Source organism: Equus przewalskii, chromosome 9, assembly GCF_037783145.1.
Source record: "Equus przewalskii isolate Varuska chromosome 9, EquPr2, whole genome shotgun sequence".
Classification (NCBI taxonomy): Eukaryota; Metazoa; Chordata; class Mammalia; order Perissodactyla; family Equidae; genus Equus; species Equus przewalskii.
The window spans coordinates 68,551,917-68,568,592 of NC_091839.1; the positions used below are offsets into that span (position 1 = coordinate 68,551,917).

At 37.9% G+C, this 16,676-nt stretch overlaps 1 protein-coding gene and 1 long non-coding RNA gene across 6 annotated transcripts in view; one reads left to right on the forward strand and one right to left on the reverse strand.

The window, feature by feature from the left end:
- The window catches only part of TBC1D32 (TBC1 domain family member 32), a 187,914-nt gene extending 187,663 nt beyond the window's left edge, over positions 1 to 251 (reverse strand). For all 5 annotated transcript variants that reach the window (XR_011522049.1, XM_070556904.1, XM_070556906.1 and 2 more), the window contains exon 1: positions 76 to 251. The gene's annotated coding sequence lies outside the window, so the exon portion shown is untranslated. The remainder of the gene's footprint in view (positions 1 to 75) is intronic.
- Positions 250 to 15,109, forward strand: LOC103556522 (uncharacterized). The gene is made up of 4 exons (XR_011522051.1): positions 250 to 376; positions 2,581 to 2,701; positions 13,123 to 13,220; positions 14,173 to 15,109. It is a non-coding gene; the product is annotated as an uncharacterized lncRNA (long non-coding RNA).
- Positions 15,110 to 16,676: the final 1,567 nt, after the last annotated feature.

Sequence of the window (16,676 nt, forward strand, 5' to 3'; positions counted from 1 at the left end):
CGCCGTTCCCCGGGAGACCGCGGCCAGCGCTAGGGGGCGGGCCCGCGCGTCCTCCAGGACAGCAAGGCTCCTTACTTTGAGGAAGCAGCCTCTGCGAGGACCCGCCTTTTGGACTTCTCGTTACCGGCTTTCAGCACCAACAGAGCTCCAGCTGCCACGACTAACAGCAAAAAAATAGGTCCTGGGAGGCTCTGACGGGCTGGCCCGACGGCGGGACGTCAGCGCTACGCGTGACGCCACCACGTTGACGTGGCGTCCTAGGCGGCAGGGTGTGCCCTTGGCGACCTGCCGGGGATCCTGGAGGGAGGTATACGTGCCGCACTTCTCCGCAGCCTCTGGGTTGTGTCTGGGAGGGAAAAGAGTCCGAAGAGAAAGGGTCAGTAAAAGAAAGATAATAGAAGGGAAACTGAAAATAGCCTGAAAAGCTTTCACTGAGTGAATAGTATTGAAATGTTGCAGCGCTGTTTTCCGCTAACAGCTGACATCTATTGACTCCTCCTCCTTTCCAACACCTTGCTAGGAGTTATGAAGTGGAGGACGCCCTCATAATCTAACAGACGGAAACAGAAATCTACGATTGCAACACAGTGCAATTAAGTATAAGGCTAGAGAAATGCGCCACGTAGGTGCTGTGGGAGCCCACAATCACCTTTTAACCCGATAGAGTCGGTCGATGAAAGAAGCGAAGACAAAATGCAGTGGAGATGCAAAGGATGGGGACCCCAGAGAGTGTAGTGTATTCCCGGACTGGGGTTAGTAGGGTTATACAGAGGAGGAGAGGAGGCAGGAGAAGTAAATGGGACACGTCTGAAAAGGTCATATTTGGCACGTTTAAGGGGTTAGACATTTATCCTGCAAGTAGTAGGACACAGTTGAATTCCAGAGAGACACCATGAGATATCGTATATGAAGATCACTCTGCAAGAAGTTGCAATGGATAATCGTTGTCCGCACATCCAGTTCCCAATCTAGATAAATCCCCAGTCCATGGTCATGTCCAAACTACAAGGAGCCATCCCAGCAGAGTATTAGGATCAAATCCTGGTGTTTACAAATTTCAGTGACAAAAACTTTTATTGAGGGGCTGCCCGGTGGCGCAGCAGTTAAGGTCGCACGTTCTGCTTCTCGGTGGCCTGGGGTTAGCCGTTCGGATCCCGAGTGCAGACACTGCACGGCTTAGCAGGCCATGCTGTGGTAGGCGTCCCACATATAAAGTAGAGAAAGATGGGCACGGATGTTAGCTCCGGGCCAGTCTTCCTCAGCAAGAAGAGGAGGATTGGCAGATGTTAGCTCAGGGCTAATCTTCCTCAGAAAAAAAAAAAAGGGAAAAAACTGCAAGCTAAAACAAGGTAACCATTTTAAATTCACAAAATTAGCAAAGTCTTAGAGCCTACATATATTTAGAGTTGAATAACATGCAATGAAATGATTACTCTTTTACAGTATTATTAGGAGTGCAAATAAGCAAATCTTGGAAAGGAAAGTCGCAATATGTATCAAGAACTTTAGACTCAGTAATTCCCTTTCTAGGAATCTAGTCCAAGGATCAGAGATGCAGTTGATGGATTTATTATAAAGAGGTTTACAGACAGGTTATTTGTAACTTTAAAAAGTTGGAAAACTTCCTAAATATTTTATAATAAGTTGAAGGTTAAATAAATTATGGCAGCCATACACTGTTAATGTCAGCCATCTAAAAAAATGTTACCTATGAATGTTTAATAACGGGAAAAATATTCACATTTTAAGGGAAGAGTTGGAACATAAAATTATATATATTCACTCAATGTATATTTATTGTGTCTATGATGTGCAATGCATGCTTATGTACTAGGCAATACATATATATATCACAATTACGTGTGAAAATTTCTTTTACCACTATTGTGGTTTTAACATATATATATTCTGGATCTAACAAACTCATAGTACAGGTGTGATGGTATAAGTACATTAAATCCTCATGCACTATAGAAGAAAGCCAATGGATTATATCTAAAGTTGATAAAGTGGTAAATTATGGCCTGGTTGTAGTATATTGAATTAATAGGAAAACTATCAAGACAAATAAAAAACATTTGAATACGGTTCCCTCTGAGAAGTTGACATTGCCATGGAATTGGGCAGGAATGGGGCAGAGGCACTTGACTTTTGCTATAACTCCTATGACACTATTTGATTTTCATTAACGTATATTGTGCTTTCATTTTATAAACAGAATGACTTTTTAAAAGCTGGGAGTACATGGGAGCCCAGTAACAGCACGCCTCTTTCCCACCCAAGGTCAGAACTAGCTGAGAGGTAAACATAGGACCTAGACAGCTGGAGATAAAATATCAACTTCATTAACAGTTTAATTGAAGGATGTGATTTTGTGTAAATGGCACAACAGGCTTGCTAATATTTCACTGTTAAATTAGCCTTTACCCACCCAGTCACTTGCATAGCTGTAAAATAGCAGGCCACCTCACAAAGACAGGCAGAGAACAGAATATAATGCATGCTTCCTGCACATAGGCTGAGGCTAAAAATCAGAGGGAGAAAGGAGTTGAAGCAAATGTATTCTGTTTCTTCTTCCAGAGTCGCTCATCATCTCTCACTCACTAGCCATCAACTAATCAAACATATGTAAGACATCGACTACATGCTAGGTGCTTGGCTACATGCTGTGCTAGGCCCAGTGAAGAGCAAGAGAGGGAAGGTGAGTCTACTGGCCTCAACAGCTCACAGTCTGTTGAGAGAGATGTGTGACATGTAAGGGAGATGTAGAAATAAGACAAGATGCTACATATCATCTTGAATGATTCCCTCCAGTTCTAAGAATCTGTGTTTGGGGAGACCTTTCAGTTCATCAGTTTGTCCATATAAAGATAGTACTTTTGTTGACTTTCCTTTAATCTTGGCATATAATACTTGCGTTATCTAAGTAAAGCTGTAATAGTCTGCAGCTGCCTGTATTTAACCCTTTATTACTTTTGAAATCTGTTTTCCAGGCCAGTTTGTTCATACATAGATTTAAAATAGCCTTTGTGTTCTGTGACATTTAATTTTTTGTGGTAGTTTTCAAATTTATTGATATGTCTCTCAGCGATAAAATTGATCATGTTCTTTCATTTCCCAGGCATTTTTTTCCATTGATACTAACCATGAACATTAGGATAGTGCATTTTAAAGATAGCAAGACATTAAAATAACATTTAAATTGGAAGAAGTAATCTATTTTACAGAATTTGATGAGTTTTTCTGTAAAAATTGAGTAATCGTTTTTCTAATACAGATATTAAAAGTTACTAATATAACTCAATAATATTCACAAAATTATAGTAAATTAAAAAATTATAGCAAAATGTCAAAAGTACTGTTAGGGTTCCAACTGGTGGTGTTGTGGTTAAGTTTGTGTACTCCTCTTCAGTGACCCAGGGTTCACCAATTCAGATCCTGGGTGCAGACCTAGCATCACTCATCAAGCCATGCTGTGGCAGCATCCCACATAGAATAGCTAGGAGAACTTACAACTAGAACATACAACTATGTACTGGGGCTTTGGGGAGAGAAAAAAAGAAGACTGGCAACAGATGTTAGCTCAGGGCCAATCTTCCTCACCAAAAAAAAAAAAAAAAGTACTGTTAGACTATCAATAGTAAGCACAGTGACTTTTCAAGCTTTTTTAAAATCATTTCAAGAACTTATTTTACTATTAAGCAAGGTCACCTCTACCTTTTTTATAACTAGAAACACCCTATAAGAAACATTTTACTAGATTTTTATGATGTGAAAATTATTTGGGCTGTTAAATATGGCAACTTCAAGGTATGCATTTATTTCTGCTCTATGCAGAAACCCCACTAAAATGACGATAAAGGAGTGCAAGGGGGCTGGCCCCATGGCCAAGTGGTTAAGTTCGTGCACTCTGCTTCAGCGGCCCAGGGTTTTCCCGGTTTGGATCCTGGGCACGGACATGGCACTGCTCATCAGGCCATGCTGAGGCAGCGTCCCACGTACCACAACTAGAAGGACCTGCAACTAGAATATACAACTATGTACTGGGGGGCTTTGGGGAGAAAAAGCAGAAAAAAAAAAAAAAGAAGAAGATTGGCAATAGTTGTTAGCTCAGATGCCAATCTTTAAAAAAAAAAAAAATACAAAAGATGTAAACCAACAAGGACACAGAGAATATCAAGAGGAGATAGAGAATCTGATTTGTTCAAATGTAGAGACTATAGGTGAGGGTTTACCTTCTCAGATATAGGCTGACAGTCCTGGGAAGAATCTTTAGAAGTTGTAGGTGAGATTTAACTTGAAGTCTAAGCTCATCCTATACAAGGAAGCATATTTTAGGAAGAATACTTATGGTTCATGTAGATAAGAATTTTTCATAAGTCACATTACATTATTAAAGAAGACGGAGTGGAGTGGAGGCCTTATGTGTGTTCTGAGTGGCCAAGAGTTTATTGAGAAGTCAGGCTTCATTAAACACCAAGAGACAGTCAAGGGAGAAGTTTATGGGTCCTCTGAGTGTGAGTGAGGACTTATCCTGAAGTCAGACCTCATCAGACACAGGCAGATATACTCAGAGAAAAAGGCTTTGGGGTGCAAGGAATTTGAGCATGGGTTTACTGAGATGTCAAGGGCAAACTAACTCAAGAGGGAAACTTTATTTGTTTAGGAAAGTTATTAGCTATCCACGAACAAAAACAGTTCTGGGGGAGCCCTGGAGTCCAACTGAGCAACACAGTGGCACACAAAACCCCTGAGAATAACTGCACAAGAAGAGAAGGAAGACAGCTTCGTTTTGCCTTTGTCATCTCATCCCCCAAGCTGGCATTGCTCAGCACCAAGGGGAAACTTTCCTTCTAGAAAGAGTTCCCCTCACCAGGGAAGGAAAAGCAGAGTGAGTGACCAGCTTGCCCAGCCTTTGGGGGCACATATGAAGTTCCTCTTTAGGTTTCACCCCACCCAGACCTGCAAAGCAGAGACTTAAAGAGACCGTAGAGACGGCTAGGGACAAGGAAGAGAAGCAGGGGTTACTGATAGCAGCCATGCAGTGGCAGAGACCATGGTTCACAGCAACTTGTTCTACAGGTGAACGCAGCGTATTTCACTACTGAAGAAACCCATAAGCAACACACCAGCCACAGACTCCCTACAGTTTTCACCATCTTTTGCCCCACAGGTAATCACATTCACTGATGCCTGCCAATTGAGTCTCTCCCCTTCTCCCTTCCCACACCCCCATCAGAGCCCAAGAATCACACTGCCAGCCAGCCCAGGCCTCTACAGCTGCCCTACTGTAAGATGGCAGCCTAGCCCCCTGCAGCTGAGTCCTACCCCTATACACACACTTGGAGTTAGCCCCTCCAGCTGTGCACTTGCACACTGCCAGACTGACACTTGTCATCAGCATCCACTGCAGTACACATGCCTGGGGGAGACACGCAGACATGAGAGAGTACTCTGACTGCCAGGACCCCTGCAGCTGCTCGTGGGTCCAGAGCAGGCCCTGTCTTTTGTTACGGGCCTACACCACCATGCTCTGGTGTCTGTTCTCATCACTCCTATTCAACATAGTACCAGAAATCCTAGCTAGAGCAATTGGGCAAGAAAAGGAAATAGAAGGGATCCAAAATGGAAAAAAGGAAGTAAAGTTGTTTTTGTTTGCAGATGATATGATCTTGTATAGAGAAAATCCTAAAGAATCCACTAAAAAACTGTTAGAACTAATAAATGAATTCAGTGAATTTGCAGGATACAAAATCAACTTACAGAAATCAGTTGTGTTTCTATACACTAACAGTGAAATGCCTGAAAAATAAATAAAGAAAACAATCCCATTCCCAATAGCATCAAAAACAATAAAATACTTAGGAATAAGTTTAATCAAGGAGGGGAAAGATCTGTACACTGAAAACTGTAAGACTTTGATGAAAGAAACTGAACACACAAGTAAATGAAAAGATATCCCACATTCATGGATCAGAAGAATCAGTACTGTTAAAATTTCCATACAACCTAAAGCCATCTGTAGATTCAATGCGATTCCTATCAAAATTTTGATGGCATTTTTCACAGAAATAGAAAAAACAATTTTAAAATTTGTTCGGAACCACAGAAGACCTGGAATAGAAAAAGCAGTCCTGAGAAAGAGAAACGAAGCTGGAGGCATCACACATCCTGATTTTGAACTATACTACAAAGCTATAGTGATCAAAACAATATGGTTCTAGCATTAAAGTAGATAACATAGGCCAGTGGCAAAGAACCAAGAGCACAGAATTAAGCCCTCACAATATGGTTGACTAGCATTTGACAAGAGAGCCAAGACTATTCAATGGGGAAAAGATAGTCTCTTCGATAAATGGTGTTGGGAAAACTGGATAATCACATGCAATAGAATGAAATTGGAGCCATATCTTACACCAGTTACAAATCAACTCAAAATCAGTTAAAGATTTAAACATAAGAACAGAAACCAGGGGCCGGCCTGGTGTCACAGCGGTTAAGTTCACACATTCCACTTCTCAGCGGCCCAGGGTTTGATGGTTCAGATCCCAGGTGCAAACATGGCACTGCTTGGCAAGAGCCATGCTGTGGTAGGCATCCTATGTAGAAAGTAGAGGAAAATGGACACGGATGTTAGCTCAGGGCCAGTCTTCCTCAACAAAAAAGAGGAGGATTGGCAGTAGTTAGCTCAGGACTAATCTTCCTCAAAAAAAAAAAAAGAAACCATAAAACTCCTAGGAGAAAACGTAGGGAAAATGCTTCTCCACAATGATCTTGGTAATGATTTCTTGGATGTAACACCAAAAGAAAAGCAACAGAAGCAAAAATAACAAGTGGGGCTGCATCAGACTATAAAAAACAGCAAAAGTAGCAATCAGCAAAATGAAAAGGCAACCTATGAAATGGTAGAAAAATAATTGCAAGCCATGTGCCTGATAAGGGGTTAATATCCAAAATATATAAAGAACTCATAAAACTCAATAGCAAAAAAACAAACAATCCAATTAAAAAATGGCCAGAGGAACTGAATAGACATTTTCCCAAATAAGACATACAAGTGGCCACCAGGTATGTGAAAAAGTGATAAACGTCACTAATCATCAGGTAAATGAAAATCAAAACCACAGAGTAGCTATCATCAAAAAGGCAAGAGATAACAAATGTTGATGAGGATGTGGAGAAAAGGGAACACTTCTGCACTATTGGTGGGAATGTAAATTGGTGCAGCCACCATGGAAAACAAGATGGAAGTTCCTCAAAATATCAAAAATAGAACTACCATATGATCCAGCAATCCCACTTCTGGGAACATAACCAAAGGAATTGAAAACAGGATCTTGGAGAGATATCTGAATTCCTATGTTCATTGCAGTGTTATTCACAATAGCTAAGATATGGAAACAACATAAGTGCCTGTCAACAGATGAATGGATAAAGAAGATGTGGTGTATATATACAATGACATCTTATTCAGCCATGAGAAAGAAGGAAATCCTACATTTGCGACAACATAGACAGACCTTGAGGGGATTATGCTTAGCGAAATAAGTCAGACAGAGAAAGACAAATACTGTATGATAGCACTTAGGTCATGTGGCACCTAAACCTAAAAAAGCTGAACTTCTCTAACAGAGTAGAGTGGTTGTTACCAGGAGCTGGGGGGAGGGGGGCAGGTACAAATGAGAGATGTGGGTCAAAGGATACAAATTTCAGTTATAAGATGAATAAATTCTGGGGATCTAATGTACAGCACAGTGACTATAGTTAATAATGCTGTATTATATACTTGAAAATTGCTGAGAGAGTAAATCTTAAATGTTCTCACCACACACACAAAAAATGGTAATTATAGATGTGATGGAGGTGCTAGTTAAGGTTATAGCGGTAATCATTTTGCAATATATAAGTGTACTAAATAAACACATTGTACACCTTACACAATGTTATATGTCAATTATATCTCAATAAACCTGGCGGAACAAACAAGAATGGCAGACCTAAAGAGCAGCCAAATTGGAATAAAGGGCAAAGTAGTCTTGGAATGATTTCTACAAAATAAAAATGGTAATGAGAAATTAACTGAAGTGTTTGACCACATTGAGATATCTTACTTGCGGTTATCTTGGAGAATTTGGAGAAAATTAGTGATAGGAATATAGAAAAACAAACCCAACAGCAACAGCCACAACCACAACAACAAATAAGGCAAGCATTGACTCCTGGAAAAACAAAACATTGTACAGAAAAGTAGATATAATCATAACATTCTATGTGGCTTGCTGTTGAACAGTATTTCCATATCACAAAAATAGAAACAATGGATGTGGATTTCATTAAAAATTGTGATATAACTATATAAGTAGATGAGGTGGGAAATACATATATTATTATAGGTGACATCTTTGTCTTCCATATTAGAAAGTCAATATTCATTTAAAATTGAAAAAAATCAACAAATGGCAGAATATATATTATATTTTAAAATATGGAGGTAAATCAGAAAAGAAAAAAATTAAGTATTGAAATTGCTTAACTTTCACGGAAATCACATGTCAAGGATGGGAAGAGACAGGGGTGAGCCTTAGTGCTTATTGATTAGAAGCCTTGTATTATTTGCCTTTTTAAACGATATACATATATTACTTTTATTTTTAAAAAATTATATTTAAATATACATTTTAAATTATATTTAAGATGTATATTTTAAATCATGAAATGACTACAAGCAAGGATATAAAAAGATAACATGTAAAATTCAGGTCCTCTATAGGAGCAGAATCTACAACATGTTTATCTAAGATGGAATTCTCAAAGCGCTTTCAGTGAAATTCAATGCCATATTGAAGTTCAGAATTTCTCCTACCAAAGCCATATAGTATCTCTACTTTTATGATAATCGTTTTCTTGCTTTTCTTTATCTTTGTGCCATCAAAGGTTTTATCCCTAACCAACAGGATATTGAGTATTGCCTGTTTTTGACTTTATGTAAATGAACCCTAGTGCATGTAGTCTTCTATGACTTGCTCCATTTGCTCATATATGTATATATATTTGTGAAATTAATCCAAGAAGATGTGTGGCTGCCATTAATTTTTTTGCCACTGTATACTACTCCCTTATTTGCCTATACCACATTTTTTGTTCAATCTCCCCTTGATTGACATTTGAGTTGTTTCCATTTTCTTTTTGCCATTGCAAACAAGACTATTAAATCGTATAGAATTGCAATTGCTTTTTTGCATATTAATTTTGTATCCAGTGACCTTATTAAAATCTTTTCTTAATTCTAGTAATTTATCTATAATTTTTTTTACTATTCTATGTCTATTCATAACATTTACAAATAATGATATCTTTGTTTCTTTTTCCCATCCGTATCTCCTTTATTTATTTTCCTTCCTAACTATAGGGGACCTCTAGTATATATTGAGCCTGAGGGTCAGATTTTGGTTCAGATTCTCAGTTATGGCTTTTTACCCTTCTCAGTGCAGCACTTAAATTCAAGAAAGTTGATTTTCCTTGTTATCTTCTGGGGAGTGAGGTGGGTGGAGAGAATTTAATGCTGGCTCGCCATTACACGTTTAGCCATTTGATATCCCAGTTTTATGGGGGAGGAGCGTCCTCCTATTAGACTCCTTATCTTGGACAAGTCTTGCATTGTTTCTTGTTCTAATACCCGGTGGGGACATGGAGAAAGGTGGTTAGGGAAGAAGCCATTTCTCCACTTCAGTTTCTGAGTTCCTGATTTTACTTAGATAATTGACCTGAAATTTTCTTACTTTATTGTCAGTTCATTGATGCATTTAAGAAAATTTTATTAAATATATTTTATTAGAAGTATTTAGTTGTTTTTGTTGGCAAGTCAATCCAGGCAGCTGCATGCCATGTTACGAGAAACAACCAGATGAGTTTTGGAATTAAGAGAACAAACCAATTGTTGATTCTTCAGACAAGATGCAGGAACTAGTTTAAGTGCACCCTTTGAAGTAAGGCCAATTTTCTAAACAATTTTGAAATTCTTTCTCAAAAAGTAATGACAATGCCAAGATTTTTTTCTTTTCCAACAAAAGGCATATACTACATTTCTACAACAGGTTGTGAAAATATCAAAAGAAAAGGGAGTGCATTTGTTACACCCTAAGGTCATTTCTCCTAGTGAAAACATTATTACATTTTTCCAGAAAAATTATCTGCATGCCAATATGTACTATGCCAGTCAGTTACACATCAAGTTTTGAATCCCGAACACCCACACAAAGTTTTTCATACCTGGCTCTTGCTTCTCAAAATAACACAGTAACATTCCAGCATTCATCAGAGATCATATGATTCTTTTGTAGCCCGTTTAATGTACTCTTCCAAAATGCCAAATCAGAAACCCATAATGTCATCAGAATTTGTGCCAGACACACATAGTTGTGATTACTTCAATAGGTAATGTTAATCTTAAAGACATTTGCTATTTTTTAGAATGACAAAAGGGCATTCATAAAATTTTTGTCTGATTTACTTTGTTTATTCTATAGGTGTGACCCTCCATTGTTTATTTGTTTTGCTATTTAATTCAATATTTGCTGAACCAAATGGCAGGAATTCTGAGTCCCATTTTATTGCATGGACTATAACTGAAGTTATCAGACTTGAATCACATATTCAGAAAAGGAAAACAGTCACTAAAATAAATGACAATCTTCTTAATAACTGTAGAGTAAATTGGTAAAACTAATTTATTGTTTCAAAACCAACCATTCCTGAACTGTCAACTTCCAGAGGCAAGAATTCCTTTTTTGTATCTGTAGTGCCTAGGACTAACCCAGGCATGTGGGAGATGATAAATATTTATCAAATCAATAATAATGTTGAGGGATATAAAATAGAATTCCCCATTTGTATCAGGAAGAGAACGACATAGAGAAAGAAGATACGCTCTGGGATTTGATAGATCTGGGTTAGTTCATTAATTTCCTGACATTAGCAAGTCAGTTTCCTAATTTGTAAAAGGAGGATAATAATGCCTAAGTCACAGGGCTATTGTGGGGATTGAGATGGCACATAAGCAACTAGGATAGTGCCTGACACTGAGCTGTTACTCAGTAACAGTTAACGACTCTCCCCCACCCACATTTTCGAACGTGATTTAAAAGTTATTTCTGAAGTCTGGCCCTGTGGCATAGTGGTTAAGTTCAGGGCACTGTGTGGTGGCCCTGGGTTCACGGATTTGGATCCCAAGCACAGACCTACACTACCCATCAGCCATGCTATGGCGGCAACCTACACACAAAATAGGGGAAGATTAGCATAGATGTTAGCTCAGGGTTACTCTTCCTCAGCAAAAAACATACATATATATATATTTCTTTGCCCATGTGGCATTGACTATGTTGCCTGTATCAGATTTCCATTTTGGCACTTTTTCTTCTTTACGATAGCATTTCTCTTACAGTGCATCATACCTTCTCTAGTTTCTGGCCAAATGGCGAGAGACTATTAAAAAGAAGGAGTACTGTGTACAGGGCTCCCAATTTATTCACTAATTTCATCCCTGACCATAGTTTCTTCATGGTAAAATAGAATTCATGTCAGTCTTGGTCATTTTTTTTTTTTTTTGGAGGAAGTAACTCTTTATTACTTTTCCCCAAAGTTTGGCACCTGAGCTAACATCTGTTGCCAATCTTCTTTTTTTTTCTTCTTCTTCTCCCCAAAGCCCCCCAGTACATAGTCATATATTCTAGTTGTCGGTCCTTCTAGTTGTGCTATGTGGGACACTACCTCAGCATGGCTTGATGAGTGACGCCATGTCTGCACCCAGGATCCGAACCGGCAAAACCCTGGGCGCTGAAGCAGGGCTTGCAGACTTAACCACTGGGCCATGGGGCTGGCCCCAGTCTTGGTCTTAACTACAGCAGGTATCACCTGAGTGGTAGTGGTTGGGGAGGGGGCTTTTAATACACTAAATATTTGAGATTTTGTGATCCAAAGGTTTATCTTGAATAAATCAGTATAATATAAAAATATACAGTCTGACAACATGGAAAGTAATTTGAAATAATTCAACAAATTGAGAAGATAAATCACTCACTGATGTCACATTCAACTACTACCTCTCTAGCTGTCCTACAAATGCTTTCTGAGTTACAAGTGCTATCATAAGATAGTCGGAAATTCACAAATGGGAGAAAGAAAAAATTACATTCACATTCATTCATTTTGGTGTTTTTTTTGATCTACGTATAATACCAAGGGCACTAATAATATATGGATACAAAATATTCTTTTTGGCCTATCTGAAGAGAATAATGCTGTAGTCAGCTCTTTACTTGTCTTCCCTGTCATGAAATAAATATGTATATTAAGGAAACCAAAAGACTCGTTATCTATTGCTGCATAAACCTAGCATTTAAAGCAATAAATATTTATCAGCTCATGATTTTTGTGGGTCAAAAGCCGGACATGACTAAGTTGGGTGCTTCTGCCTCAAGGTCACTCACAAGGCTACAGTGAGTTAGCTGGGACCAGACACTAAAGGAGCATTCGTAGAACAAGAAATTTCTCTTGGAAATTAAAGGTACAATTGTCAAAAGTTTTTTTTAAATCATAGAACTTCTAGATGTTAATGTCAAGAATATTTCCTATTATTTATAACAAAATTACAGAGTTGCATCACAGAAGAGAGAAGATAAGTTGAATGACCAAAACCCAGAGATCTATATTTGACCAAAAGAAGTTTCAGAAACAGAATAAAGAAACTGAATGAGAAGCAATAATTAAAAGTATAACTTAAGCAAAAAAATATCAGAACAAAAAGACATAAATTTCCACATAGAAAAGACCTGCCTAATGCCCTAAATGAATAAAAAAATATATATGCACCAGTGGGCTAGAGGGGAAAAAGGTCACAGACAGAAGAAAAGGGATCAGATGCCGCTAGAATTCTATGCCTATGACTCTATTCTACAGTCAATAGTTGAAGCTGGAAAATAACAGAAGACAAATTCTGAGAGGAAAATAATTTCAAGTTTGAAGTATACTTATAAACTATCAATTAACTGTAGGAGTAGAAAAAATGACCTTTTCATATAAGCAAGTGCTCAAAAATTTTGCCTTCTATAAACCCTTTCTTAGGAAGCTATTGGAGAACGTGCTCTGCAAAAATGAGGTAGTCAGTCAAGAAAGTGAAAGACGTGGAACCCAGGAAATATAAACTTCAACACAGCAAAGAGGTAAAGGATTTCTTAAATGATGGTGAGTGGATGACTCAGAATGACAGCTGTGGAGCAGGCACTAAAATTAACCACTCTTGGCTGGAGCAGGAAGATGGAGGGTACCTCTACTGATTTTTCTAAGAGCTAAAGGGAAAGGATAGATTTTCTGATGTTTTAAACCAAATCGAGAGTTTCTTTTAGCTTTTACATTTTGTTACAGAATTTAGGGAAGAATTAATGATAGTTATATAAAAACCTAAACCCTCCCCCAAAATGAGGCAATTATTAACTCCAAAAGGAAATGTAACTCTTGTACAATTTATGACTCAGCAGTGAATATTTATGCATTTTGTAATAAAACACATGTAATAAACCATACCTATAGTCATAATAATGCAAAAACAAAATGTTGATTTAACCAAAAATTGTGATGAATATACTAAATGAATGGAGGGCAATTGTTAAAAGGTAGCTAAATCCTCTTCTTTCACAGTAGGGAATCAACTTATAATGCTAAAACTGAGAGATTAAGAAACAGGAATTCAAGCAAAAGTTTTAGAAGTATAGGAGTAAATTCTAAAAGAAACAATTTCAGAGTTGAAAGTTCAGAAGAGAAGTTATCTGGGAGTGAGGAGGAAATGAACACTGCTACTTTTCATTATAAACCCTGTATTACTATTCAACTTTTAAATTATGCACATGTATTACTGTAATAAATATATATATGTGGCATATATGTTAACAAGTACAGAAATTAACCCAAAGTAGATCAAGTGAAAATACATTGCTAGGCTATGAGGCAATTTCAACCGAATTTAGGACTCAAAGCCGAGTTTCAAAGTCCGGTCATTACTCTGGCCTGTCTTTCTTACTCTGAGGCCAGAAAGGTCCTTGCTCTACTTACATTTGTGTATGTATTCCATTTTTCTCGTCACAGATTGCTTGTTACTTCTTCTCTTTGTCCCTACAGCTTCTGCTGGCTGGCTGCTCAGGCTCTCCAAGGAGCCAGCTCTGGCACTCACTCCACAAGAAGAATCCAGGATGCACAATTTTCAAACTGACTTCCTGTCTGTGTCCCTTGCTTCAAAGCCTAAACCCTGAGACTCTGAATGATTAGATCTATGTCCAGATTGTCTACCTGCCATGGGATCACACGGTATAAACACTACCGCTCAAGCCCATCACTTCAACGGGTTCTGAGAGGGGTACAATTCTGAAGACGAGCTGCTGTTGAAAAGTCATATAGCCATACCTCGTTCACCTGCTCTAATTCCATCCCCACCAAACTATCCTTTAATCATTTGGTTTACCTTGAAGCTTGCCTACTGGGGAAAAAGGCCTTGGCCTTTGGGAGTTATGGTCTCTTTGGAAGTGAATAAATTGTCTTCAACAATATAAGCAAGAAAAGAGAAGATAAACAGAGAGGATCAATCTACAAAGAGGAAAATAGAAAAAGTACACAAAGGGAAGTACGGACAAAGAGAGAAAACTAAAAACTTTCTTGACTTTTCAGTTCTTGAGGTTTGGCTTTGCATCCTGAAATTCTTTCCATGAGATTTCCCTGTAGCCTGCAGATATATCACATTTTCACTTGATCTACTTTGAGTGAATTTCTGGTTTTTCAACTATGGCACATTGACAAAAATATTAAAAATTTAAAAAGCTTGAAACAGTGTGTCAGACCCTAGTGTCAGATTGTAGTAAATTCTCAGCATAGTGCTGTCCTATGAGGTTTCTTGGCAGTAAGCCATTTTTAGCTAACCATCCTCAATTCAATAATATTTATGGATTTGCTTATTCAAACAAAATAATAAAAAGTCTACAGTAATATTTTTACTTGTACAAAGAAAACTATATAAGCCCTGAAAATTTTAGTTAGCAATAAAATACGAAATGTTGTTACTGAATTTTGCTTCCTCAACCAATTATTTTTTTCTTAGTAATGGTAGGAAGGATATGGAAGTGGTATGAATAAAATTATGATAAACCTCGCCCTTTTGCATTTTACAGATAACAAAGATAGTGATAGAATCCAAAATCTCAATAACTTTAATATGTGTCATAGTGTCACACTGGCTTCCTGTGTAGTTTTCTCTGAATCCTGTCTAGACCTTCCGTCAAACGTCAAGATGCAGAACACAACATTGATGGTCATTAAGACTCATCACAATTTCAACTGCCTGCAGTAAACGTCAGGGAAAGAATGATAGCATAGCATTGTAAATGCTCACATTAATGTAGCTACAAGGCAGGGCACGTGGATAGAAAAAAGTGCTTTTGGGGGCTGCCCCAGTGGTAGTGGTTAAGTTCACACACTCCACTTTGGCGGCCGAGGATTCATGGGTTTAGAGCCCAGGCACAGACCTACACACTGCTCATCAAGACATGCTGTGGTGACATCCCACATACGAAATAGAGGAAGACTGGCACAGATGTTAGCTCAGCAGCAATCTTCCTCACCAAAAAAAAAAAAAAAAAAAATGCTTTAAAGACAAATAAAGTACAATGCTATCCGTTTATTAACTGAAGAATCAAGACCCCCCAGAAAAACAGTTTTGAAAAAATAGCTGAATTCACTGGATTCAAATGTTAAAAAAAAAAAAAAAGGAGAAGAAGAAACAAAGGAAAGGGGAAAAAGCATAAGGTAAAAGAAAATTTGTTCCCTCAAATTTAATCACAGTAAATGCAAACTTATACTGTTCTACCCAATGTCACATAATTAATTTATTCTATCAATACTTCATTATTTTTTTCTTAGGTTGGGAGAGGATGTTAATAATTCATAATATCTATGATAATGTTTTTAAAAGTCTATCTTGTCCAATAGCCAGTGATCTGGAAATATTTTACATTCCAACTTAGTAAACCAATTTGAAAAAGCGTATTTTATATGTTCTTCTGTTGCTTGCTAGTTAGCCTATGTCTACCAAAAGTCGGGTCCTAGTTTTTAATATCAAGACAGAACTTCCTCAGGGCAAATTTTTTTTAAGACTAGTGATTTCTTTTTCAGCAGCACTAGGTAGATCTAAAGAAAGGATCAGGATCCCAGTCAAGAAAATACTCTGCCATCGGCTACTTCTCTATGCATTTCAGTATAGAGAAGACAGTCTCAGAGAACCGTGGGTAAAGAGTAAATGACAACCAGGATTCTGCTTGCTATTAATTCAGTATCTTGCTGTTTGGTTTTCTGCAGAACCAAAGCCTGTAGTTAATCTTGGCAGTTGAGAATTTACAATTGCCTCTGTCCACCTTATGTGGAACTCTTTGCTTCCCTTTGCTTTAAGTATTACAGAAGAGCAATTTCATATGGGTGCAAAAAGCGGCCAAGAGAAGAGACGCATAAATGTAATTGTATTAACTTGTGTATTGTCACTCCTGTGGTAATGACCGTGGTAATGAGTGTAACTTGCGACACAACTTTATATTTTGCATACATCTTCAATAGTTACTAAATGTTACAAACAGGAATTAAGG